At 39.3% G+C, this 27,801-nt stretch overlaps 1 long non-coding RNA gene and 1 pseudogene across 1 annotated transcript in view; one reads left to right on the forward strand and one right to left on the reverse strand.

Moving 5' to 3' along the window:
• Nucleotides 1–27,801, reverse strand: part of LOC144381844 (uncharacterized) — a 290,946-nt gene that overhangs the window by 241,638 nt on the left and 21,507 nt on the right. The window lies entirely within an intron of this gene.
• On the forward strand, nt 12,358–12,892 carry LOC118540162 (chromobox protein homolog 3 pseudogene; annotated as a pseudogene).

Raw genomic sequence — 27,801 nt, forward strand, 5'->3', positions numbered from 1 at the left:
CCACTGTGACCTCAGCCGCAGCAACTTCTTGCTAGACACATTTTCAAAGGCAAGAGAAACAAAAGCAAAAATGAACTATCGGGATGTCATCAAAATGAAAAGCTTTGCACAGCAAAGAAAATAGTTAACAACTCTAAAAGGCAACCTCCAGAATGGGAGAAGATATTTGCAAATGATTTACAGATAAAGGGCTAGTATCCAAGATCTGTAAAGAACATATCAAACTCAACACCCAAAAAACAAAAAATCCAGTTAGGAAATGTGCAGAAGACATGAACAGACATTTCTCCAAGGAAGACATACAAATGGCAACCAACACATGAAAAAGTGTTCAACATCACTCAGCATCAGGGAAATACAAATCAAAACCACAATGAGATACCACCTCACACTAGTCAGGATGACTAAAATTAACAACTCAGGAAACAACAGATGTTGGCAAGGATGCAGAGAAAAGGGAACCCTCTTACACTGTTGGTGGAAATGCAAGCTGGTGAAGCCACTCTAAAACAGTATGGAGGTTCCTCAAAAAAGTTAAAAATCGAGCTACCCTATGACCCAGCAACTGCACTACTAGGTATTTATCCAAAGGATACAAGCATAGTGATTCAAAGGGGCACTTACACCCCAATGTTTATAGTAGCAATGTCCACAATAGCCAAAATACGGAAAGAGCCCAGATGTCCATCGACAGATGAATGGATAAAGAAGAAGTGGTATATATATACAATGGAATATTACTCAGCCATCAAAGAGAATGAAGTCTTCCCATTTGCAACGACATGGGTAGAACTAAAGGGTATCATGCTAAGCAAAATAAGTCAGTCAGGAAAGACAAATACCATAAGATTTGATTTCACTCATATGTGGAATTTAAGAAACAAAACAAATGAACACAGGGTAAGAGAAGTAAAAATAAAATAGGATGGAAATTGAGAGGGAGGCAAACCATAACTGACACTGAATTTTAGGAAACAAACTGAGGATTGCTGGAGGGGAGGTGGATGAGAGAAGGGATAGTTTGGTGATAAACATTAAGGAGGGCACTTGATGTAATGAGCACTCGGTGTTATATGCAACTGATGAATCACTAAATTCTACCTCTGAAACTAATTTTAAAAAGCATTAAAAATATAGTCTATATCTATAAAAAATAAAATAAAAAATAAATAAATACACTCCCACAAAGAAATCTCCCAGCCCAGATATATTCACTGGTGAATTTTGTCGAATATTTAAGAAAGAGTAACAATTTTACAAAAACACACCTATACCCTAAGAAAAGAGAGGTCCATTTCTTTCACGTCAGCATAACCTTAATACCAAAACCTGGCAGAATTCTGACTTAACTAATTATAAAATAATAAATTTATGGCATTTAAAGCCACTAAGTTTGGGGTACCTGGGTGGCTCAGTTGGTTAAGCAACCGACTCTTGATCTCGGCTCAGGTCTTGATCTCAGGGTCATGAGTTCAGGCCCCCATATTGGGAGTGGAGCCTACTTAAAAATAAAAAAAATAAAATAAAATAAATTTAAAAAAGAAAAAGAAAACAAGCCTGGGGGTTATAAAAGACAAATTAAGGAAATTCCAAAAACATACTGTGATAGCAATGACAAATCAAATTAATGATAAAACTCTTACCAAACTGAGAATAGAAATGAAATCCTTAATCTGAGAAAGAGTATCCACCAAAACTTTATGGCAATTCACATATTTAATGATGAAATGTTGAAAGCTTTCTTTCTTAGATTGGGAATGAGATAAGAATGCCTTCTAGCATTATTTTTATTCAACATTGTACAGGAGTCCCTATCCATAAGACAAGGTAAGGAAAAATATTCAAACTGGAAAGGAAAGGAAAGGAAAAAATAAAACTACAATTATTCACACAAAAAATGATCATGTTCACAAAAAAAGCAAAACAACCTAGAGGCAAACTATTGGAATTAATAATTCAAGATAAAAACACATTAACAATATGCAAAGAAGATTCTAAGGTGCTGGACATGTATTGTTCTTTGATCTGGGTGTGAGTGCATTCATTTTGTGAAAATTCACCAAGCCATTCCATTATGATTTTTTAAATAATTTTATATATGTATGTTCATACTTCAGTAGAAAGATTATTGGGGGGGAAGACACAAAAAAGGCTGCATTGAATAATGATTATGAGTGTGTACTCTGAATCTAGACTTCTTCCTGACTCTGCCTTTCCTATCTATGTGTCCTTATACAAGTTACTTAATTTCTCAACCCTTCAGTATCCCTATCTATAGTATGGGATGATAGTATCTACCTAATAGCTTACTGGAGGATTGAGATAATGCAAATAAAGTGCTCAAGATTCCCCAGGGAACAATCAGTAATTATTAACTATTATATCCCATTGTCAAGAGATAAACCACAAACTTAAAGTAGGGACCCGAAAGGCTACGTGCACCCCGATGTTTATAGCAGCAATGTCCACAATAGCCAAACTGTGGAAAGAGCCAAGATGTCCATCAACAGATGAATGGATAAAGAAGATGTGGTATATATATACAATGGAATATTATGCAGCCATCAAAAGGAATAAGATCTTGCCATTTGCAACGACGTGGATGGAACTGGAGGGTATTATGCTGAGCGAAATAAGTCAAACTGAGAAAGACATGTATCATATGACCTCACTGATATGAGGAATTCTTAATCTCAGGAAACAAACTGAGGGTTGCTGGAGTGGGGGGTGGGGTGGGAGGGATGGGGTGACTGGGTGATGGACACTGGGGAGGGTATGTGTTCTGGTAAGCGCTGTGAATTGTGCAAGACTGTTGAATCTCAGATCTGTACCTCTGAAACAAATAATGCAATATATGTTAAGAAAGAAAAAAAGAAGAAGAAGAATGTAGCAGGAGGGGAAGAATGAAGGGGGGGAAATCGGAGGGGGAGAAGAACTATGAGAGACGATGGACTCTGAAAAACAAACTGAGGGTTCTAGAGGGGAGGGGGTTGGGAGGATGGGTTAGCCTGGTGATGGGTACTGAGGAGGGCACGTTCTGCATGGAGCACTGGGTGTTATGCACAAACAATGAATCATGGAACACTATATCTAAAACTAATGATGTAATGTATGGGGATTAACATAACAATAAAAAAATTAAAAAAAAAAACCCACAAACTTAAAAAATAGAAGAATTCACAGTAGAGGAACAGAAATAATCAAACAATCCAGAAGTGACTTCAAAATAAGTATAATTAAAAACTTCAAAGGGAAGCCTGGGTGGCTCAGTCAGTTAAGTGGCTGCCTTCAGCTTAGGTCATGATCCCACGGTCCTGGGATCAAGTCCCATGTTGGGCTCCCTGCTCAGCGGAGAGCCTGCTTCTCCCTTTCCCTCTCCCTGCCTCTCTGCCTACTTGTGCTCTCTCTCTGTCAAATAAATAAATAAAATCTTTAAAAAAAAGTTTCAAAGTATTTCAGAACATAAAAACAGAAATTTATGAAGGACATTTGTAAAAAAATAATCAATTGACTATTTAAAAATTTTTTTTTACTTTTTTTCTTTTTTTATTATGTTATGTATATCACCATACATTGTATCATTAGTTTTTGATGTAGCGTTCCATGAGTCATTGTTTGCATATAACACCCAGTGCTCCATGCAGACGTGCCCTCTTTAATACCCATCACCAGGCTAACCCATCCTCCCACCCCCCCTCCCCTCTAGAACCCTCAGTTTGTTTTTCAGAGTCCATCGTCTCTCATGGTTCATCTCCCCCTCCGATTTCCCCCCTTCATTCTTCCCCTCCTGCTAGCTTCTTCTTTTTTTTTTTTTTTTTTTTAACATATAATGTATTATTTGTTTCAGAGGTACAGGTCTGTGATTCAACAGTCTTGCACAATTCACAGCGCTCACCATAGCACATACCCTCCCCAATGTCTATCACCCAGCCACCCCATCCCTCCCACCCCCCAGCAGAAAAGCATAATCATTGAAATAAAAATTTTAGTAGACATATTAAATTAATTACATGTAAATTAATTACAGGTGAAAAGAAATTAATAAATTAGAAGAACAAACTAAAGAAAAACCCTAAATGAAACAAGAAGGATAATAAATTTAAAAAATGAACAAAAACCATGGAAACTACATTTAGATGCTCCATATTACATCTAATCAAAATTTCAGAGGGAGAGACTAGAGAGAATAGGGAAGAGGTAATGGCTGTTCCCATTATTCCGAGATTTTTGAAGAGCAGAAGAAAGATTTGATTCCTTAGATGAAAAGGCATACTGGGTCCCAAGTAGTACAAATAAAGGTAAATTCATGACAAAATATCATTTAAGGGGAGGTGCCTGAGTGGCTCAGTTGGTTAAGTGTCCGACTCTTGATCTCAGCTCAGGTCCTGCTCTCAGGGTTGTGAGATTAAGCTCCCGTTGGGCTCCAAGCTGGGCATGGAGTCTGCTTGAGATTCTCTCTGTCCCTTTTCCTCTACCCTCCCCCCACACTCTCTCTCTCAAATAAATAAATAAATAAATCTTTAAAATATATAATCTAAAACTGCAGAACATCGATAGTAAAAGAAAGCCTTAAAAGCTCCCAGAGAGAAAGATTACCTAGAATAGAAAGATAATCATACTGACATAAATTCTATTCAATGACAATAGATGTTATGACATGCTGGAGCAGGCCTGCACCAGCTCAAAAAGCTGGTCATCAAAATTCTGGGAATCTTGTGAGCCACTCATTAAAATGTCAGTAGCTTGAAATAACCATGTTGGGAATATTTATACCACAAAAACTGACAAATGCTACAAATCAGGATTCTTTCCTCAACCTCCAGAAATCATTTACCAAAACATTACTGAAAAAATATCAGAGATAATAAAAATCTCCAAAATACTGATGGAACATGGATCCTAATATCCTATACTACTTCAAACCATCATTTGAGACAGAGGGGGAAAAGAAAGCATTTCCAACCTAACCGAGACTAAAAAACTCTTTTATCCACAGATCCATGCCAAAAGAAATACTAAAAGCTATACTTGGGTAGGAAAAAAATAAAGCCAGAGGTAAGGAATAAAAAAATCAGCAAACTATATTCTTAAATGCAAACAAGTATTAATGATAAAAGAGTATAAATAAATTTATATTTAAAAACAACGTGGAATCAAAATCGTTTGCAATAACGTGGAAGAAAACAATAACAGTAATCAAGGGGATGTTGGAGGGATGTTTAATAGGCTAAAACTTTGTTGTTGTTAAGGAAGAGGATAAAGCAATTGATTAATTTTTAGACTTTGTTATAAAAAGTTTACTATGTTTGAGAATACGTTGGAGATAGCCTAACATATAGCACATGCTTAATACATATTTGCTGCATCTACCAACAAAGAAATGAAATCTTTCTTATTTTTCTTGAGTTTAGGAAACAGCACTACAGAAAATAATGAAGGATTGAACGCACCATATTCTGTACAAGTACAAAATGATACTAAGATTTGCTGTTCATGGGGCGCCTGGATGGCTCAGTTGTTAAGCGTCTGCCTTCGGCTCAGGTCGTGGTCACAGGGTCCTGGGATCAAGCCCCGCATCTGGCTCCCTGCTCAGCGGGAAGCCTGCTTCTCCCTCTCCCACTCCCCCTGCTTGTGCTCCCTCTCTCCCTGTGTCTCTGTCAAATAAATAAATAAAATCTTAAAAAAAAAAAAAAAAAGACTTGCTGTTCATTATAGCCAAAAGAGATATGAACATTTAACATCATAACCATCTGGACATGAAATTATGATAACATGCAATCTTGGTCATTTATATTCAGTTTCAACTTGTTCTATTCCTCTGCCATGTCTACATCTCTGAGATGGACTATAAGAGCCTGCTATTCTCTCAAAACAAAATAGTTCTCAGAACATCATGGATCTGATTTTTTTCTTTACCAACCATACTTTAAGTAGTTCTATACAGGATGAGAATTTTTGGCATTGCTGATCCATTTCCATTCAAGATGTACAGAAATATAATTGTCTCTGTACCAGATTCTGATAACATGAATTCTCCTAGTCAATTATTCTTTCCTAGAATTATACATTTAATAATGCTGAGATTAAAAAGGGATCTAGAGGGAAAAAAATAGTTGGGGAGTAGGATACAGAGGCAGAAAGTGCTTTCGAGTGGATTTGATTAATTCCCCTGTAACTTGGGTTTTTTTTAACCTTCATACAAAAGATAAATTTGCTATGGGATATACCATCACCAACAAAGAAATGCAGGGTAATAGAAAATACTGTCCTGCAGTTATTCTGAATTCTGATTTCCTCTTATGAGCTTTCTCATCTACATTATAATGCCTTTAATTTAAAGCATATTTAATAATATTTAATATGAATAGACTCTGCAAAGTTCTCATTGAAAGCATCAGCTATTGCCCGGTCCTTGCCCCATCCAGCAGTTCCTTACAACCTGGGTGACCCAGTTTGCCTGGGATATTCCCAGCATACGACTCTTATCTGGCATAAGTATTAATAATGCCTCAGTGCACACTCAGAAGTGTCCTCATTTAGACAATAAATTTTATGGTCACCCTCCTTATGAGCACACAGTTATGCCTCTCCCAGATCAATTGTAGAGAGAAGTAGATTAGTATTACTGAGTGCTTGCTTTCATTAAGTAAGGTAGTCACTAGGTTAGATACTGTGTAAGTTATTTCAGTTACATCTCAGCACTACCATAGAAGGTAAGTAATATTTATTACTAACTTAGAGATGAGGAAAGTAATGTTCACAGAGTCTGAAGTGGCCACAAACCTGTTATATCTTATGAATGGCTAAGTAAGGATCAGAATCCAGGTCCAAAGTCAAACCAGTGCTCTTCCTCCTGCACCACCTTCCCAATGAAGGAAAATGGATCAGAATGTCAACATCTACCCCTGTGAAATTTGGAAAATCTGTTAGTGCTCACTACCAGAAGGCAAAGGCACCAGGCATTCATTGGAATTCAATTTTGGGTGGCCATCTGTGGGAGACAATGTGCAAGGATTTCCACAAACAATTTCTCTGGTCCGTGCCAAGACCTCTTATCCAGCAGTGGAGTCTGTTGCCCCTCCCTTAAATCTGGGCTGGTCCTGGGACTGGCTTTGACCAGTAGAATGTAGCAAACTTGATACTGCCAGTTCCAAGCCTAGGTCTTAAGAAGACTGGAAACTTCCCTTTTGCTTTCTTGCTACCTTGAGCCAACATGTAAAGAACTCGAGGCTATCCTATGGAAAAAGAGACCACATGAAGAGAAAGGCCAGTGGGGGGAAATTGAAACAATCCAGCTGACAGGCATCACCAAGGCTCCCAACATGTGAGTGAGGTCATGTTGGACTTATAACCTCTCCTGGCCCCAGATGAACACAGCGGCATGAGTGAACTTGACCATCTCTGCTAAATCCTGCCAGGATTTCTTGACCCATAGAATTGTAAGCAGTGAATGGGTATTGCTTTAAGATACTGAGATTTGGAGAGGTTTGTGATAGATACCTGATAAACCATGTCTTTCCCCACCTCCTTATCTCTATTACTCTACTGCACACCAGATCTCATCTTTCTGAGTCTTTTAGGAAGCCAGGAAATGATGCCTAGGAAAGGCTGGCCTGGAACCAAAATGGACCAGTAGGCTTATCTCCTGTCAACATTTCCCAAGCCAGCCAATGGCCTCAGATAAAATTCTAAGGATTTCCCCATTTCTGCTTTATTTTGCTATACCTCTACCTCATAATTCCAAGGCCACTATCATATCCAGTTTGGTTCTTCCCTCAAGGGCCCTAAAACTACAATTTTCATACGGCTATTTTTTTAGCCTAAGGAAGATCTGTAAATGTGTGTGTATATATATCTGTGTGCATGTACAGTTTTCATTTATATTCCCTAGATCTCAAATAAGTCAAAATTACATTTAATTCTATATATGGTTGATTCATACAACATAAATGTCTAATCTTTTTATATGTCTCCCAGTGCCAATTAATAATGTGCCAATTTCAATAAGAAGCCCCTTTTATTTCTCTATAAAAAATTCTTTAATCCAATTTGATTCATTCAGTAGTCACAATATGAATATGGTACATTGACCTGAAGAGCTTATTCAGTATTTTAAGAGATCTCAACTGTTGCCAATGGCAACCAGAGAATCAGCTTGACATCTCAGACTATAAAAACCTTACAGTCCATCTATATGATGAGCCCAGCAGAGAACTGGGAGGTTTATGACATTTTAATCATTGATAATTTTGGTTGTTGCTGATGAGAAGACTTTTTAATGTGAGGAACTTGGAAAGGGTTCCAAGGAGAGTTGCCAAGGTAATTAAAACAGCCTTGTAAATTGGTTTGAAGAATTTGCCAGGCTATCAAAACGACCATCAGCCTATCTGACCCTCCCCTCCCTGGCCACCCCATCTATTCATCAGATGTTCTCAGCCTTAATTGAAATTGACAACACAGTGATGACAAAAATGTTCTATGGCTCATGCAGCACATACTACTTCATAATCCCATAGAGAATGTGACAATAAATAATGAGATAGATCATTTATGCCCTGCAGACTTCTGAAAGTTTTAGGCAGCTTATGTTAAAAATGCAATGAGAATAATGCACAAAATTAATATAAAGCAATAGCCAGGCTTGGGCATTTTAAAATGCATAAGAGAGGAAGTAAAGGAGTAGAACTTAAACCCCCCAAAAAATGCTAAATAAAGAAATATAGGCTATATGGATATAAGTATAGCCTTGACTATATAGCATGGAGAAGAGGTGGTGGGAAGAGAAAGGAAAAATACACTCACAGTGAGATATCATGGGGAGATGGGAGGAAGAGAAAGTGGAGGCAGAGTACCAAAATACACTGGGTCCCAGTCTCCATAAAGTGCACTGTTCTAAAACTTCCAAGTGTCTCATTTAATCTTCACAGGAATTGATAAAAAAAAAAAAAAAAGTTGATTCCCAGAGCCCTAGTGACTTACCCCAAGTCTCACAACCAGAAAGTATCCAAGCTATATGTCCAACCTAAAGCCATATGACTCCAAAACCAATATTCCTTCTTCCCAAACATTCTCAGTCAACAAGGAATTCATTCAAGGGTACTAAGCAATAGGATAAATAGTTCTATGCAAAGCAATTCTTTCACTCATGCAAAGGTGTTCCTTATGGGTCTATTTTCAGAGGACAAGTATGCTCCAGTGGTAAGACATTTGTATACAGTGATTAGGGGAAGAGGATACAGAGTAGGCAAAGAAAATTTGAATCCCAGTAGCATCACTTCCTAGCTGTGTGACCTTTAGCAATATACTACACCTCTTGGAGTTTCTCTGTCAGAGAAGTGAGAACCATCATGACTAGTTGATTAAATGGTGAAAGGATGACATAAAATAACATGATGCAAATTGCCTGGCATAGAGTTCTGAACACAGTAGAACATAATAAATGTAAACTACAATAATCTATTTTATTTTCACCCCAATATCTATAAGTATTAAGCTAAAATGGCCAATGATTTTATTGAAGTATATACAGGTAAAATGACATGCTCTCTGGGATTTGCTTCAAAATACTTTAGCTTAAATAGGGAGGTGAGGGGAGTATTATGTGAGAATAGAGAAAACAAAACCAACAAATGTTAATGACTGTTGAAATTAGGTGAAACTGGTACAGTGAGTTCATTATACTATTCTCTCTACTTTTGTGTATATTTAAATTTTTCCACAATAAAAAGTTTTGGAAAATGTTCATGGTTAGTACCTAAAGGACACACATACGTTGGTTGAAAATTGCCAGGACTAAACACCAAGAAAAAAGATAAGACTGAATTCAGTGGAAGCCTGGCCTCTTCTCAGGCCTCATGGATCTGCTCCAGGCCTGGAATGAGTACACTCTTAAACCCAAGCTGTGCAGCATGACATTGGAAAGGGATGACATTGTCCTTCAGAAGTTTGAAGATAGAAATTACCAATCTCCAGAGCTAAAGCTAATTATTTTCCCAACATCATCATCTTGGTTTACCTTCTCCCCATTTGTATCCATTGGCATCATCCAGCATTTTTATTCTTTCTGTTCCTACTACGGACCCCTCCCCCCAAAAAGACACAGCTTCCCTGTCCCTATAAACATCCTTCTACCTGCCCAGGATTACAGCCAAAGTTTCTAAAGCAGGTCTTTCCCAAAACTCCTGCAAATGATCTTTTCTCAATGGCTTTGAATATTTGCAATGCATTTCTTGAGTTAAACAAAGTAACATCTTTTAAAGGCATATGTGCTTTTAAGAAGGAAAACACACTGTTACCCATTTGTATAAATTAATTGACCATAAATTAAACAGCATGAGAGTCCTGAGTGTGGAGATTGTGGAAAGGAGAATGTGTTCAGAAAGAGGAGGTCATATTGAGAGGCAAATTTCAGTTTAGTTCTACTATGCTTCCCCAAAACTGTCTTGTGTCTATAACCTGTACTCTCGCTCCTTACCAAGACTTACCTGTGCATGGTCACATAATAGTCCACTTTCTCTTTTCTGAGCTAGATAATAATGACCAGCGTATACTTGGTAAGGTAAAAATGACTAACACACGGGGGCATCTGGGTGGCTCAGTCGTTAAGCGTCTGATTTCGGCTCCGGTCATGATCCCAGGGTCCTGGGATAGAGTCCCACATCGGGCTCCCTGCTTGGCAGGAAGCCTGCTTCTACCTCTCCCATTCCCACTGCTTGTGTTCCTGCTCTCACTATCTCTCTCTCTGTCAAATAAATAAATAAAATCTTTAAAAAAAAAATGGCTAACACAGTATACATACCAAGATGGGAACCTCCTAGGGAGACGTTGGGCCCATGGATTAAAAACATAGTACCTAAGAAAAGATAGAAAACAATTGGTCCTCTAAATATTTCATTCATCAGTGGCATGAAATAAAATGCTAGACTTTTATCTGTGCATTTGTTTTCTGAAATTAGATTGGACTATGAAGGTGCAGCCCTTCACCAGCTAATTTTACCTCTTCATTTTACCATGTCAATATGTCACTATACAGCCATATGGGAACTCATCTTAACAAAGTAGAATTTTTTTTTAAAGATTTTATTTACTTGACAGAGAGAGACACAGCGAGAGAGGGAACACAAGCAGGGGGAGTGGGAGAGGGAGAAGCAGGCTTCCCTCTGAGCAGGGAGCCCAATGCGGGGCTCGATCCCAGGACCCTGGGATCATGACCTGAGCCGAAGGCAGACGCTTAACGACTGAGCCACCCAGGCGCCCCAATAAAGTAGAATTTAATGTATCCCGTTCCCTTTAACATTTTCTCAGAAGCATGAGTAGTGACAGGACTAGTATTTCTAGAACCTCTGTAATGATTTGCAGCCAATAGAACAATATCATTATTTCAGATTCATCCAAATTCTGCAATTTATTCAGTCATTGTCTCTGGCTCTTTGCATAAGTAGATTGAAGATATTTGTTTCCAGTTAAATTCTTTTATGAAATTTGAAATTACTTTCAGTATTAGTGATACCTTTCTTTGGGAAATCAACAGCTTAATGACAAAGAAAAAATTTAGCTAAACATCGTCTTACTTAGAGATTTCAGCCACAAAAAAAAGGTTTGTTTATTTATTTATTTATTTATTTATTTATTTATTTCCAACCCAACCCACCCATTCTCTATCCCTTTTTTATTTTTTTTATTTAAATTCAATTACCCAACACACAATACATCTTTAGTTTCAGATATAGTATTCAACAATTCATCAGTTGTGTATAACACCCAGTGCTCATCACATCTCTATCCCTTCTTTTAGATAGAAGCCATAAAAGGTCAAGTCAAAGCATTGTATTAAGAAACAAGGGAGCTTGGACTTAGAACACACATGGCCAGAGACACTGCCAACCAGGAACTTGGAGCAGATCAGAGGCAGTGAATAATAGTTCTTCAAGTCTGCAATAAGAAATGGCATCCAACAAACCAAAAAGCAGACTCTTAACTATAGAGAACAAACTGATCGTTAAAGAGTACACTTATCTTGACGAGCACTGAGTAATATATGGAATTGTTGAATGACTATATTGTACACCTGAAAAAATATAACACTGTATATTAACTATACTGAAATTAAAATAATTTTTTTTAATGTCATCTGATTGGGATGCCTGGTTGGCTCATCGGTTAAGCATCTGCCTTCGGCTCAGATCATGATCTCAGAGTCCTGGGCTAAAATCCTGCATTGGGCTCCTTGCTCAGCAGGGAGCCTGCTTCTCCCTCTGCCTGCAGCTCCCCCTGCTTGTGCTCGTGCTTGCTTTTTCGCTTTCTCTCTCTCTTACAAATAAATAAATAAAATCTTTTAAAAATAAAAAAAAATCTTAAATGGCATCCAATTAAACTACATTGCAAAAAATGGGAGAGAAACAGAATGGAAAGAGTAAAACATGGAAGAGGCAGAATCTGAAGAATCTTGGTGGAAAAAGTACTGGACCGACAGGAATGGGAAGATGGAGTATTTCCTGCAGTGGAAGGGACTTACTGACAATGCCAACAATACTTGTGAACCTGAAGAAAATTTAGATTGTCCAGAGTTAATTGAAGCATTTATTAATTCTCAAAAAGCTGATACAGAAAGAAAACCTTTATCTGACAGTGAATGTAATAATAGCAAATCAAAGAAAAGAGATGCTGCTGACAAACCAGTCTTGATCCTGAAACAATTAGTGCCACAGACAGCAGTGGTGAATTAATGTTCGTCATGACGTGGAAAGATTCAGATGAGGCAGAGCTGGTGCTGGCAAAAGAGGCAAATATGAAGTGTTCTCAAATTGTAATTGCTTTTTATGAAGAGACTTGGCACTCTTATGTGGAAGACAAAGCTCAAGAATTGTTTCCATGGCTATATATATATTCATAGCCTTATATATAATCTGGGTCTTGGCTTTTTATATTTATTAGTGTGAAGATATAACAACAGTCTAATGAAAATCAAGTTTGATATGTTTGTTGTGAAGTATTATTGGGGGAGTCATAGGGGAGCTTTTTTGCATCTATAGCACTGATTGTGGATCTTTGGGGGTTTTCTGTAACCTGCTTTTTTTTTTTTCAAGTTTTTATTTAAGTTCCAGTTAGTTAATATACACTGTAATATTAGTGTCAGGTATAGAATTTAGTGATTCATCACTTACGTACAACACCCAGTGCTCTGATGAGTGCCCCCTTTAAGCCCCATCCCCTATGCCCCCCCCCACCGACCTCCCCTCTGGTAACCCGCAGTTTGTTCTCTATAGTTAAGAGTCTGTTTCTTGGTTTGCTTCTTTCTCTCTTTTTTCTTTTTCCCTTTGCTCTTTTGTTTTGTTTCTTAAATTCCACATTTGAGTGAAATCATATGGTATTTGTCTTTCTCTGACTGACTTACTTCACTTAGCATAATACCCTCTAGTTCCATCCACATTGCTGCAAATGGCAAGACTTCATTCTTTTTGATAGCTGAGTAATATTCCATTGTACATATGTACCACTTCTTTATCCTTTCATCAGTTGATGGATGTTTGTCCTCTTTCCATGATTCAGCTATTGTTGATAATGATGTTATAAACATCAGGATGCATGTGTCCCTTCGAATCTGCATTTCTGTATCCTTTGGGTAAATACCTAGCAGTACAATTGCTGGATCATAGGGAAGTTCTATTTTTAACTTTTTGAGGAAACTCCACCCTGTTTTCCAGAGTGGCTGCACCAGTTTGCATTCCCAACAGTATAAGAGGGTTCCCCTTTCTCCACATCCTCCCCAACATCTGTTGTTTCCTGTGTTGTTAATTTTAGCCATTCTGACTGCTGCGAGGTGATATCTCTTTGTAGTTTTGATTTGTATTTCCCTGATGATGAGTGATGTTGAGCATCTTTTCATGTGTCTGTTAGCCATCTGGATGTCTTCTTTGGAAAAATGTCTTCATGTCTTCTGCCTACTTCTTTTTTTTTTTTTTTTTTTAAAGATTTTATTTATTTTATTTGACAGAGAGAGACACAGCGAGAGAGGGAACACAAGCAGGGGGAGTGGGAGAGGGAGAAGCAGGCTTCCCGCGGAGCAGGGAGCCCGATGCGGGGCTCGATCCCAGGACCCTGGGACCACGACCCGAGCCGAAGGCAGACGCTTAACGACTGAGCCACCCAGGCGCCCCCATGTCTTCTGCCTACTTCTTAACTGGATTATTTGTTTCTTGGGGTGTTGAGTTTGATAAGTTCTTTATAGATTTTAGATACTAACCCTTTATCTGATATGTCATTTGCAAATATCTTCTCCCATTATGTAGGCTGCCTTTTAGTTTTGTTGATTGTTTCCTTTACTGTGCAGAAGCTTTTTATCTTGATGAAGTCCCAATAGTTCATTTTTGCTTTTGTTTCCCTTGCCTCAGGAGATGTATCTAGTAAGAAGTTGCTACGGCCAATGTCAAAGAAGTTAGGGACTGTGTTCTCCTCTGGAATTTTGATGGATTCCTGTCTCACATTTACGTCTTTCATCAATTTTGAATTTATTTTTGTTTATGGTGTAAGAAAGTGGTCCAGTTTCATTCTTCTGCATGTTGCTGTCCAGTTTTCCCAACACCATTTGTTGAAGAGACTGTCTTTTTTCTATTGGATATTCTTTCCTGCTTTGTCGAAGATTAGTTGATCATATAGCTGTGGGTTCATTTCTGGATTTTCTGCTCTGTTCCATTGATCTATGTGTCTGTTTTTATGCCAGTACCATACTGTCTTGATCACTACAGCTTTGTAATATAACTTGAAGTCCAGAATTATGATGCTTCCAGTTTTGCATTCCTTTCTCAAGATTGCTTTGGCTATTCAGGGTCTTTTATGGTTCCATACAAAGTTTAGGATGGTTTGGTCTAGCTTTGTGGAAAATGCTGATGGTATTTTGATAGGGATTGCATGAAATGTGTAGATTGCTTTGGATAGTATAGACATTTTAACAATATTTGTTCCTCCAATCCATGAGCATAGAATGTTTTTCCATTTCTTTGTGTCATCTTCAGTTTCTTTCATCAGTGTTTTATAGTTTTCAGAGTACAGGTCTTTTACCTCTTTGGTTAGGTTTATTCCTAGGTATCTCATGGTTTTTGGTGCAATTGTAAATGGGATCAATTCCTTGATTTCTCTTTCTGCTGCTTCATTATTGGTGTATAGAAATGCAACAGATTTCTATATGTTGATTTTGAATCCTGTGACTTAACTGAATTTGTGTATCAGTTCTAGCAATTTTTTGGTGGAGTTTTTTGGGTTTTCTATATAGAGTATCATGTCATCTGCAAATAGTGAAAGTCTGACTCTTCCTTGCTGATTTGGATGACTTTTAGTTTTTTTCGTTGTCTGGTTGTTGAGGCTAGGACTTTCAGTAGTATATTAAATAATGGTGATGAGAGTAGACATCCTGTCTTGTTCTTGACCATACAGGAAAAGCTCTCAGTTTTTCTTCATTGAAGATGATATTAGCTGTGGCTTTTTCATATATGGCCTTTATTATGTTGAGGTATGTTCCCTCTATCCCTACTTTGTTAAAGATTTTTATCCTAAATGGATATTGTACTTTGTCAAATGCTTTTTCTGTATCTGTTGAAAGGATCGTATGGTTCTTATCCTTTCTTTTGTTAATGTGGTGTATCAGGTTGATTGATTTGTGAATATTGAACCACCCTTACAGCCCAGGAATAAATCCCACTTGATTGTGGTGAATGATTCTTATATTGTGCTGTTGGATTTGATTTGCTAGTATTTTGTTGAGAATTTTTGCATTCATGTTCATCAGGGATATTGGACTATAGTTCTCTTTCTTAGTGGAGTCTTGGTCTAGTTTTGGAATCAGGGTAATGCTGGCCTCATAGAATGAGTTTGGAAGTTTTCCTTCCATTTCTATTTTTTGGAATAGTTGGTGAAGAATAGGTATTAACTCTTCTTTAAATGTTTGGTAGAATTCCCCCTGGGAAGCCATCTGGCCCTGGACTTTTGTTTGTTGGGAGAATTTTGGTTGCTGATTCAATTTTTTTGCTGGTTATGTTGTAGTTGACTTCACGTTTCCTAGCATTGTGGTCAGAAAATATGCATGGTATGATCTTATTCTTTTTGTGTTTGTTGTGGCCTGATTTGTGACCTAGTATGTGCCTGTGGAAAAAAAAACGTGTATTCTGCTGCTTTAGGATGAAATAATCTAAATATATCTGTCTAGTCCATCGTGGTCCAGTGTGTCATTCAAAGCCATTGTTTCCTTGTTGATTTTCTGCTTAGATGATCTGTCCATTGGTGTGAGTGGGGTGTTAATTTCCCCTCTGATTTTTGTATTATCAATGAGTTCCTTTATATTTATTAATATTTGTTTTATATAGTAAGGTGCTCCCATGTTGGAGGCATAAATATTTATAGTTCTTGTGATTCATAGTTCTTCTTTCTCTCTTTTGTTCAGCTTCATTATTTTTCATTCTATCCTCTGTATCACTTATTCATTTCTCTATTTATATTCCTCTACTTCTTCTATCCTTGTGGTCATTACATCCAGTCAGTTTCAAATCTCGGCTATCACATTTTTCATTTCTGCCTGATTGGTTTTCTAGCTCTTTTATCTCTGTAGTAAGGGTCTCCCTGATGTCTTCCATGCTTTTCTCAAGCCCAGCAAGTAGCCTTATGACTGTTGCTTTAAATTCTCCATCAGGCATATTACTTACATCTGTTTCAATTAGATCTCTGGCCATGACCTTCTCTTCTCCTTTTTTGGGGATGAATTCCTCCATTTTGGCATTTTGTCTAGGTCTCTGTCTTCCTCAGTGTGTTAGAAAAGCCTGTTATGTTTCCTGCTCCTGAGAGTAATGGCTTTATGAAGAAGAGGTCATACATTGTCCAGGGCCTGGCACTTCAGGGAGTGTCTCTGGTGTGTGCTGTGTGCACTCTGCTGCTGTGTTTCGGTTGCTTTATCCCTCAAGTCAGTCATCTTCAGAGTCTCTCCTTCCCTACAATGGGCAGTGTTTGGACTTTGCCAGAGTGTGGAGAGTTTTAACTAGGCATGCTCTGGTCTGCTTGCTAAATGGGACCTGATGCTACTTCCAATAAAACTGAAGCCTTGCTGAACTTTATAGTCAGTAGACATAGTACATGCAGATGTCCTGCTGGTCTTCTGGGGAGGGTGCCTGCTGCACTGGTCCTCAAGCACACTTGTCCAAGAAAAGCAGTACCAGCAGAGCACAGGGGTATGGGACGTGGTGTAAGCAGGTTAGGCAGCCAGTGTTGACATTGTGCTGTTTACTAACTTGGTTTATGCTGAGGGGCAGGGGAGGGAAATGGTGCCAACCAGCTACTTTGTCCCCAGAGAGGGGCCTCCATGCTTGCTGCTCTCAGGGAAGCACTCCCAGAAGAGTGCATACTTTCCCCTCTTGCATCCCAGGCATTTTTCAGATCGCTATTGTCACGCTGTCTGCCTCCAGGATGCTTGCCTGTCTAGAGCAGCACAGTGCATTTTGGGCTCTATCCCAGCCAAGCCTGCTGACTTTTAAAACTCCAAACTTTAGAGATGTGCCATAGCGAGGGTTTGTGCTGGTCTTCTGGGGGAGGGTCTCGCTCTGCAGGGACTGATACAGGTTTGACCAAGAAGGACAGTCGCACCAAAGTGCAGGGGCATGGGATTTGGAGCAAAACAGGATAAACAGTCAGTGTCTGGGTTAGCCTCCCTCAGCAGGCGTCTCTGGGCTTATGCTGAGGGGTTGGGGAGGGAATTGGAACCCTCCAGATCTTTTGTCCCTGAAGAAGTGCCACCTCTCACAGACGTCTTCCAAGAAGAGTGAACAGTCTCTCCCATGTGCCTTAGGAGATCATCAGATCATACCGTCTGGGGGGGGAGGGGATATTGCTTACTTGCCTTCTCTCCAGTAGGACAGTGCCCTCAGGGCTCTATCCCAGCCAAGCCCCCACCCATCTCTAAAACTCCAGTCTTTGAGCCTCCCTCCCCACCCCTCGGTTGCAAAAACTCATGAAAATCAGCCCCTCTCTTTCTCCCAGCCAAAGGCTTCGGGGAAGTCTCCTTGTACATATCCTGTGTGCTCTTTTCTCTGCAACCAGGGCTCCCTCCCCTCTGTAGCACCTGTGTACATTTCTCCCCCAAATCATGTCCCCACACTTCCAACCTTCCTCTATGTGGACTCTCCTCTCCCTCTAGTTGTGCAGTTTGTTCTGTCAGTCCTCAGATTGATTTCTTGGGTATTTAGAATGATTTGATATTTATCTAACTGTGTTCCAGGGATGAGGCAAGCTTAGGATCCTCTTAGCTCTCTGTCTAGCACTGGTTACTTTGAATAAATAAAAACTTTCTTAGTTGCTTTCTTTATCAGAAAAGAATATTTGAGACCATATATTATTTTGACCATTATATTATCATTTGAAACCATATATTATTTCCTTTGCACTAGAGAACAACTTTTCTAAATATCAGGGAAAATCTCCATAGTAATTACTCAATCAGAATTTATATTTAACTCCTATATGCCTAAGGACCATTCTGGGTTTTTTGTTATTTGGGTTTGTGTGTGTGTGTGTGTGTGTGTGTGTATAAAACACACACATAAGTGGCTTCCTTTCCTTTTCTTTTCTTTCTTTCGTTCGTTTGTTCATTCTTTTTAACATTCACCAAAACAAAACAGCATTTCATGACCATGGATAACCCATGTTTCTGGGATGCTATCATTTTGAGCAACCTAAGAAATAAATCACTTCAAGTTAAGTTGAAATTTTTCCTAAAGCTCTAACCTTTCAAATCAAATAGATGATTTTGTAATGAATTGGACAATTTAAATATAATATAAATGATTTAAATTGGACAACTTAAAAGCAGTCACATCAGAATCCATGTCCATATCTACAGCTATATAAATGCAAGTTTATTTGCAAAACCCCTTAAAGGAAAATTATATCATACCAACAACTTCTCCACCCAAATGAGAAAACTAGAGAAGTCCTGGTGTGTTTTAATTAGGTGAGCAAAATTAGTTACATGGAGATTTACAAATTTCTTCTAGTGAACCATCCCTTTGCAAGTTGAAATCCCTAAAAGAGACTGACTAAATGGGACAAAATGGGACTAAAAGGTCATGATTCATGGAATGCCTCAAGCTTCATTCATGGAAACCTAATCATAATCAGATGGCTGGAGATGTTGGCAATTGAGGACCTGCTGGAATAAATGGGCGAACAGACTTTCGCAGTCCAAATTCTTGACCTGCATGTGTTTTCTTTATTCCAACTCATTTCTTACATGTAGGCTCAATCTTCTCAGTATTTGGGTTACTGGTTCAGCAGAAGACAGGAAAAAACAATAACTTTGTAGCAATCAGAGTGTTATCCAACTATATATTGCTTACTTTATTGTAAACAGTAGTCAATAGACAGTTTTATATTCAAAAAGAAAAAGAAAAAAGAAACAATGTATTCTTTCCTAAAAATTCTAGATAAATTCTTTGGTCTTTCTCTTTTTTTCCTCACAGGTATAACTGAATCCCAGAGATATTTAGATCTATTCCCTTAGTCTGCAATTACCTTCATGGCTTGCTTGTGATTGAAAGCTTTCCCAAAACCATTTGGGTCTCTGCACCACTCCAGTGACCACATGTTAACCTAAGTAACTAGACTGCAGCTAATGTACCTCACATGTGTGTTTTTCTTGCTGCCAGTCTTTCATGCCCACACATTATTACTAAGGCAATTCAAAGAACTGTATTCTGAAAAGAAAAAACAAAATTTTTTGCATGTTATTTTTCCCTTCTAGGTTTCTCCCTTCAGTTGAATGGGACGTACTTACAGCCCTAACCGGACTGATTACCCCTTGTGCTGCTCCATCTGTATATGTGTAGACTCCATTGTTCCATTGATCATCCCTTGATAGCAGTTGTTCACTAACCTGTCTATTGCCCCTTCCAGACAAGGAATTTCTTTAAGGCAAGAATCATCTCTCATATGCCTCTAAATCCCTGGCACAATGCCTGGCACACAGGAAACACTCAAAAGTTAGTGTTGACTGAACATATGACCCATACAACATAGTGTTCGTCAGGTAAAATCATGTTTGACACAGAGGAATTTTCATATCAACTTTGATATTCTTTTCTCTATCTTTATCTTTTTTTTTTTTTTAAGTAGGCTCCATGCCCAATATGGGGCTTGAACTCATGACTCTGAGATTAAGAATAGCACGCTCTGCTGACTGAGCCAGCCTGGCACCCAATATTCTTTAACTGCTGTGTGCCTAAACATGGATTTAAAGTACATATTTATATGGGCGCCTGGGTGGCTCAGTCGTTAAGCGTCTGCCTTCGGCTCAGGTCACAATCCCAGGGTCCTGGGTTCGAGCCCCACATCGGGCTCCCTGCTCAGCGGGAAGCCTGCTTCTCCCTTTCCCATTCCCCCTGCTTGTGTTCCCTCTCTCACTGTCTCTTTCTCTGTCAAATAAATAAATAAAATCTTTAAAAAAATAAAAATAAAAATAAAGTACATATTTATATTGTTTTGTAGGCCCTTTCCATCGGTCTTCCATTCTAGGAAATTTCCTTTATTTCTCTGAGTATATCCTTCACTCCATTTCTCATTCCAAGAGATTAGATTTTCTCCTAAAACTCCTACTAATCAAATGTTATAATTTCTGTATCTGTTCTCTCTTAACTCCATATTCATACATTTATCCATTTTTCCATTTATTTATCTTTTATCTCTTTGTGCTGTGTTCCAAGAGAAATTTCTTTAGCTTGAGTCCTCAGCTGTATCATTGGTTCATCCATTAAATTTTTTCCCAATACTATATTTCTACTGAAGTAATTTACATACTGAGATATGTACAGGTTTTAAGTATAAAGTTCAATGAGTTTCAGCAAATGTATATAGCCATCTTTCATGGAAGAACTCAATTTATTGTTACCCACAAATCCATGCTGAAAAAATGAGCAATTGAACTTCAAGAAAAAGAAAATGAAGCTCAGAGGAATAAATTACAAAAATTTATTCTTCAATCTAAATAATTGTTTGTTAAAATACTCAAATAATCTGAAACTAAATTCCAGTTGAAATCAACACAGGAAACGAGGAAACAGGAGAAGCAGAAGACATAAAAGCATACTACACTTCTCATATTGTTTTAATGGAAGGCTATATAGATACTAATTAACTCAACACATTAGAACAATACATCTAATGGTTTGTATTAAAACTTAAGAGTAATCACAGCAGAGTAACAAAAAAGTGATTGATCCAGTAAATCATTTTGGTAAGGCCACTGTGAAAAGGTAATATCTCACCAAAGGGTGAGAGGACCTTACTATGCAAAGTGGGGAAAGATTATTTCAGACCAAGGTAACAGCATGTGTAAAGGTCCAAAGGCAGCAAAGGGATTGGCATGTATAGCTGGAGCTCTGAGAAGAGTGAGAAAGAAGCAATTAGATCTGACAGGTAGGAAAGAGCCATCATGCAAGGCCTTTAGACAATGTCAAAGGTTTGGATTTTATTCTAAGTTCTGAGGGAGGCTTCGAAGTGTTTTAAGCAAGGACTGGGGTTGTCTGATTTATGTTTTTATGAAATCACTATGGAGAACAAGTTACAGAGGAAGAAAAATGGAATTCAAGAGACTAGGTCAGAGGTGATGGGGACTGGGTTAGGAGATGGCCTTGGAAACAGAGTGAAGTAGAGGGACTGGAAAAATATTTTAGAGGGAACACCGGCAGTCCCCGTCAATGGACTGGATATGAGGGGTGACAGACAGAAGAAAACTAAAGATGTCTCCCAGGTTTCTGGTTTACACAATTGGTGAATGTGTTCTATAAGCAGGTGAATGGTTGGCATAACAGGGTGGTCCTCACTGAGCTGGGAAAGGACTCCATCTGAGAAGAGAACAGGTAGTGGGATGGAAAACCACAGGCCTATTTCAAACCGTGAATATGTAGATGCCCTGGTAGATGTCCAAGTGCAGGCGTCTGTGCACAAAGGATACACAAATCTGGCATTCCTGAGCAGTTCAGTGGTCCTGAAACACAGGGGACTGGTGAGATGACCTCGGGGAGAGTGTCGATGGACAAAGCCCAAGGTGGAATGCCCATGCTCTCCAACTGTTAGTAAGTGAAAGAGAAAAGGAGATGCACAAAGGAGGCTGAGAAGCAGCTGCCAGAAAAAAGAAGGTAAACCTCTATACATCAAATGATCATTTAACAAGTAAGGTATTTCTATCAGCTCCAATTAATATTTAAGAATTATGTTCCATCCAAAGGAAAAAAGTCCTAATATGTGCTGGGATTTTAGTTATGTGACTCAGTTCCTTCCACAACCCTGGCTCCCAGCTAAAAATTGCCCTGTGGGAACTTTGATCCAGTGATTGCTATCCTCCTTTTCCAAAATCTACCTCTTAGAGAATGTTCCCAGGGTTGTTAAAATTTCTAGAAATAATACACATAAATACTTGGCACAAAGCAACATCAATGGATAATAGCCACGTAATAACATTTTTAATTCCTCTTTGAGAAGACCTAAAAATCTTACCTTCATTGTAATTTAAGAACCCCTCTGCAGATTCATTAAAATATATACTGGTAATATAGGACCAGGGACTGATATCAGAGCTTTGAAGAATAGAAAGAGGAATAAAATATGCTCTATGGCTTCACAGAGCTTTACCATCTGCTACAATGATTCTCAAATTTAGAGACACATCACAATCATCTGGGGGACCTTAGGGAAAAAAATACAGATTCTACGCACCACACTAGCAAACTTTGATTCAGCAAATGTGAAGTAAATCCAAGAATCCGATTCCACCATTCCTACCTATGTACAATGACTCTGATGGACACCAAAATTTAAAAGCCACTGATTGCATAAATCAGAACTCTTAGCAGGATTTCCTAGTCCATGGTCCAGCATCACAGCATGGTAGGGAAGGGAAATAAAATGTTAGGACTGCAGGGCACCTGGGTGGCTCAGTCAGTTAAGCGTCTGCCTTCAGCTCAGGTCATGATCCCAGGGTCCTGGGATCGAGCCCCGCATCGGGCTCCCTGCTCAGCAGGAAGCCTGCTTCTCCCTTTCCCACTCGCCCTGCTTGTGTTCCCTCTCTCACTGTGTCTCTGTCAAATAAATAAATAAAAATCTTTAAAAAAATAAAATAAAATAAAATGTTAGGACTGCTGACCATGACGGTACTTCTCAACACTCATTTCCCTCCACATGGATTATAATTCAAGAATTGTATTCCATACAGCAACACAGTTCAGGGGAAAATGAGGCATGTTGCCAGGAAGGTGTGATAGGAAATAATCCACCATAACTTTCCAAGAAAGTACAGAACCTTCTCTATGGCTCTTAAGTCATAAACTAAAAGAGATCTCATAGAAATTATTTTGGAATGATGTCACCAAAAGGTAAAGTAGCCCCAGCCTAGATGCCTGACAAAGATCAACAATTGGGGAGGGGGGAAAGATGGCGGAGGAGTAGGGGACCCTATTTCAACTAGTCCCCAGAATTGAGCTGGATATCTACCAGACCACTCTGAGCACCCACGAAACCAGCCTGAGATGTAAGAAGATCTGGATCTCTACAAGCAGAATATCACAGGCAATTGGTTTTGAGGTACGAAGCGGGGAGTGATTCTGCGGGCAGATATCGGAGGATAAACGGCAGCGGGAGGGGTCCTGGCCGCCGGGATCCTACACTGCCAGTGAGCAACAGCCTCGCGTGCTGTGGACGGGCACAGACTCGCAGACCGATAGCAGCAGGGAAAGGACTTCAGGGCAGCCCCCAGGGCGGAAACCCGGAGTGGCGGGATCGCGCCTACGAACTGCAGCTCCCTCGACGGAAACCCGGAGCAGCGGGGTCACGCGGGCGAAATGGGAGCGGCTGGCGGTTTTAGAAGCACAAAGGGCAGAGACGTGCCCCAACCTGGAGGCAGGACTGGGAGCACTGCGGAGGGGCGCGCAACCCAGGACGCTGCAGTTTATAGCAGCAGGGACAGAAACGGAGAGGGTGTGGCCTGGAGAGCTCACTGAAGCACAGACTGCGGTCTCTCTGCTCTGAGGCAGACGGTTGGAAATGGTCTCTTCTGCTCTGACTCGCAGAAGAGACGCGGAAAGCCACCAGGGAAAGCCGTCAGAGAACAAAAGCCCCAAAAACTGATTCCCGCTGAGCCCATCCCCCGCCACAGGGGGGTAGGGCAACACCGCCCAAACAGGGTTGCCTGAATAACAGCGCAGCAGGCCCCTCCCGCAGAAGACAGGCTGGGAAAACAAGAGGCCAGCAACCCTAAGGTCCCAAGAAAACAGGTGCATCTTGCTTGGGTTCTGGTCAATAATTTGGACTCTATACATTCCCTCAAACACCAATCAACAGAATGACTAGGAGGAGGAGCCCCCAAAATAGAAAAGACTCAGAGATTATGACTTACGCTGCAGATTTACAAATGGATGCAGATATAACCAAGATGTTGGAGATGGAATTCAGGCTAGCAATTGTGAAGACAATGGCTAGAATGGAGAAATCAATTAATGGCAACATAGAGTCTCTAAGGGCAGAAATGAAAGGTGAGGGGCGCCTGGGTGGCTCAGTTGGTTAAGCGACTGCCTTCGGCTCAGGTCATGATCCTGGAGTCCCGGGATCGAGTCCCACATCGGGCTCCCTGCTCGGCAGGGAGTCTGCTTCTCCCTCTGACCCTCCTCCCTCTCATGCTCTCTGTCTCTCATTCTCTCTCTCGCAAATAAATAAAATCTTAAAAAAAAAAAAAAAAATTTAAAAAAAAAAAAAAGAAATGAAAGGTGAATTGGCAGAACTTAAAAATGCTATCAATGAGATCCAATCCAATCTAGATAATCTAACAGCTAGGGTAACTGAGACAGAAGAGAGAATAAGCGACCTGGAAGACAATAAAATAGATAAAAAGGGAAAAGAGGAGGCCAGGGAAAAACAACTCAGAATCCATGAAAATAGAATCAGAGAAATAAGTGACACCATGAAGCGTTCCAATGTCAGAATAATTGGAATCCTGGAGGGAGTGGAGAGAGAGAGAGAGGACTAGAAGATGTATTTGAGCAAATCGTAGCTGAGAACTTCCCTAATCTGGGGAATGAAACAAACACTCGCGTCCTAGAGGCAGAGAGGACCCCTCCCAAGATCAAGGAAAACAGGCCAACACCCAGGCATGTAATAGTAAAACTCGCAAATCTTAGAACCAAGGAAACCATCTTAAGGGCAGTTAGGGGGAAGAGATTCCTTATGTACAGAGGGAGGAACATCAGAATAACGTCAGACCTATCCACAGAGACCTGGCAAGCCAGAAAGGCCTGGCAAGACATATTCAGGGTACTAAATGAGAAGAACATGCAGCCAAGAATACTTTATCCAGCAAGGCTTTCATTTAGAATGGATGGAGAGATGCAGAGCTTCCACGACCAGCAGAAACTGAAAGAATATGTGACCACTAAGCTGGCCCTGCAAGAACTATTAAGGGGGGTTCTATAAAAGGAGAAAGACTCCAAGAGTCATATACAACAGAAATTTACAGGGACAATCTATAAAAACAATGTCTTCACAGGCAACATGATAACAATTAATTCATATCTTTCAATAATCACTCTCAATGTGAATGGCCTAAACGCTCCCATAAAACAGCACAGGGTTGTAGATTGGATAAAAAGACAGGACCCATCCATATGCTGCCTACAAGAGACTCATTTTGAACCTAAAGATACATCCAGACTGAAAGTGAAGGGATGGAGATCCATCTTCCATGCCAGCCGACCTCAAAAGAAAGCTGGGGTAGCAATTCTTATATCAGACAAATTAGATTTTAAACTAAAGTCTGTAATTAGAGACACAGAAGGACACTATATCATTCTTAAAGGGTCTATCCAACAAGAAGATCTAACACTTGTAAATATCTATGCCCCCAACATGGGAGCAGCCATCTACATAAGCCAACTGTTAACCAAAATAAAGAGTCATATTGATAACAATACGTTAATTGTAGGAGACCTCAATACTCCACTCTCAGCAATGGACAGACCATTTAAGCAGAAAATCAACAAGGAAACAAGAGCTTTGAATGATACATTGGACCAGATGGACCTCATAGATATTTACAGAACATTCCACCCTAAAACAACAGAATACTCATTCTTCTCGAGCGCACATGGAACTTTCTCCAGAATAGACCACATACTGGGTCACAAATCAGGTCTCAACCGATACCAAAAGATTGAGATTATTCCCTGCATATTCTCAGACCACAATACTTTAAAACTGGAACTCAATCACAAGAAAAAATTTGGCAGAAATTCAAACACTTGGAAGCTAAAGACCACTCTGCTCAAGAATGTTTGGGTCAACCAGGAAATCAAAGAAGAACTTAAACAATTCGTGGAAATCAATGAGAACAAAAACACATCGGTCCAAAACCTATGGGATACTACAAAGACAGTCCTAAGGGGGAAATACATAGCCATCCAAGCCTCACTCAAAAAAATAGAAAAATCCCGAATTCACCAACTAACTCTACACCTTAAAGAACTAGAGAAAAAGCAACAAACGATGCCTAAGCCACGCATTAGAAGAGAAATAATTAAAATTAGAGCAGAAATCAATGAATTAGAAACCAGAAACACAGTAGATCAGATCAATGAAACTAGAAGTTGGTTCTTTGAAAGAATTAATAAGATCGATAAACCACTGGCCAGACTTATCCAAAAGAAAAGAGAAAGGACCCAAATTAATAAAATTATGAATGAAAGGGGAGAGATCACGACTAACACCAAGGAAACAGAAATAATTCTTAGAAAGTATTATCAACAACTATATGCCAATAAACTGAGCAATCTGGATGAAATGGAGGCCTTCCTGGAAACCTATAAGCTGCCAAGACTGAAACAGGAAGAAATTGACAACCTGAATAGGCCAATAACCAGTAATGAGATTGAAGCAGTGATCAAAAACCTCCCAAAAAACAAGAGTCCAGGGCCTGATGGATTCCCTGGGGAATTCTACCAAACATTCAAAGAAGAAATACTACCTATTCTACTGAAGCTGTTTCAAAAAATAGAAACAGAAGGAAAACTTCCAAACTCATTCTATGAGGCCAGCATTACCTTAATCCCCAAACCAGGCAAAGACCCCATCAAAAAGGAGAATTTCAGACTGATATCCCTGATGAATATGGATTCCAAAATCCTCAACAAAATCCTAGCTAATAGGATCCAACAATACATTAAAAGGATCATCCACCACGACCAAGTGGGATTTATCCCCGGGATGCAAGGGTGGTTCAACATTCACAAATCAATCAGTGTGATAGAACACGTTAATAAGAGGAGGGAGAAGAACCATATGGTCCTCTCAATTGATGCGGAAAAAGCATTTGACAAAATACAACATCCTTTCCTGATTAAAACTCTTCAGAGCATAGGGATAGAGGGAACATTCCTCAAGTTCATAAAATCCATCTATGAAAAACCCACAGTGAATATCATCCTCAATGGGGAAAAGCTGAGAGCCTTTCCCTTAAGATCAGGAACACGTCAAGGGTGCCCACTCTCACCACTATTGTTCAACATAATACTAGAAGTCCTAGCAACAGCAATCAGACAACAAAAAGAAATAAAAGGTATTCAAATTGGCAAAGAAGTCAAACTCTCTCTTTTTGCAGACAACATGATACTTTATGTGGAAAACCCAAAAGACTCCACTCCCAAATTACTAGAACTGATCCAGCAATTCAGTAATGTGGCAGGATACAAAATCAATGCACAGAAATCAGTTGCTTTCTTATACACTAACAAT

Source organism: Halichoerus grypus, chromosome 1 (genome assembly GCF_964656455.1).
Source record: "Halichoerus grypus chromosome 1, mHalGry1.hap1.1, whole genome shotgun sequence".
NCBI classification, from domain to species: Eukaryota; Metazoa; Chordata; class Mammalia; order Carnivora; family Phocidae; genus Halichoerus; species Halichoerus grypus.